This window comes from Balaenoptera musculus, chromosome 9 (assembly GCF_009873245.2).
Source record: "Balaenoptera musculus isolate JJ_BM4_2016_0621 chromosome 9, mBalMus1.pri.v3, whole genome shotgun sequence".
NCBI lineage: Eukaryota > Metazoa > Chordata > Mammalia > Artiodactyla > Balaenopteridae > Balaenoptera > Balaenoptera musculus.
The window spans coordinates 20,947,497-20,948,764 of NC_045793.1; the positions used below are offsets into that span (position 1 = coordinate 20,947,497).

Here is a 1,268-nt window from a genome sequence, read left to right on the forward strand (position 1 = left end):
TATTTAATATATACAAAAGTATGTGTAGTGTCTATGTAATAAAGCAATAAATAAAGCATGGCAATGAAACACACACTGGTGAAGCCACCGCCAAAATTAAGAACCAATGTTTTACCAATACCATGGATGCATTCCCCCCCAAGAGTGCATGGCCCCTGCTGTCCCACAAAGATAACCACTATTTTCTTTTCTTTTTTTTTTTAATACTTATTTATTTGGCTGTGCCGAGTCTTAGTTGTGGCATGCGGGATCTTCAGTTGCAGCGTGCAGGATCTTTAGTTGTGGCATGTGGGATCTTTAGTTGCGGCATGCAGGATCTTTAGTTGTGGCATGTGGTATCTTTAGTTGCGGCATGCAGGATCTAGTTCCCTGACCAGGAATCGAACCTGGGCCCCCTGCATTGGGAGCATGGAGTCTTAACCACTGGACCACCAGGGAAGTCCCAGATAACAACTATTTTCAATTTTATGTTTCCATTCCCTGGATTTTTTAAAATATAGTTTTACCTCCTCATCTTCGTGACTTATTAAACAATATGTTTCATTCTGTTTGCTTTTGAGTTTAAAAATATATTGATTATAGTCCTCTATGACTTGCCTTTTAATCAACATGTTTCTAAGATTATCCTCATGGCTATGAGTAGACGTATGGCATTCATTTTTCACTGCTGCTTAATATCCCATTTGTGTGAATATACCAGAATTTATGTATTCACTTTCTTGCTAATGGACATTTGGGTTGTTTCAGGCTTTTGATTATAATATTATGGTTGCAAACACCTTGTACACATGTAAGAATTTCTTTAGGGTGTATACCTGGAGGAGAATCACTCGCTGATGGTGGGTACAGTTTTAACTTTCAAGATGTTTCCATATTGTTTCCCAAAATGATTGCATTAGTGTTTACTTCCCACAACAGATTTCCCATTGCTCCACACCCTCACCACCACCTGTCATCCTCAGGTTTCTTAATTCTTGCCGATCTGGTGAGTATTGTACGGCTTCTCATTGTGCTCCTCATTTACATTCTCCTGATCATTAGTGATGTTGATTGTTTTGTCATATGTGTTTTGTTTTTTCATATTTCCCCTTTAGTGACATTCCTATTCATGTCCTTTGTTCTTTCTCTTTTGGGTTATTGTCTTTTTCTAAATAAACTTGTAAGACTTATTTCTGTGTTTGGGATACTAATCCTTGGCTGATTAAATATCTTTCAAATGTTTTCTCCCAGTTAGTACTTACTTATTTAATGATATCTTTTGATAACTC

General features: G+C 37.2%; 1 non-coding gene across 1 annotated transcript; it reads right to left on the minus strand.

Annotated features, from left to right (window-relative positions):
• Positions 1-365: 365 nt before the first annotated feature.
• TRNAW-CCA lies at positions 366-438 on the minus strand. Its single transcript has one exon. It is a non-coding gene; the product is annotated as a tRNA-Trp (tRNA).
• Between the last annotated feature and the right edge of the window lie 830 nt (positions 439-1,268).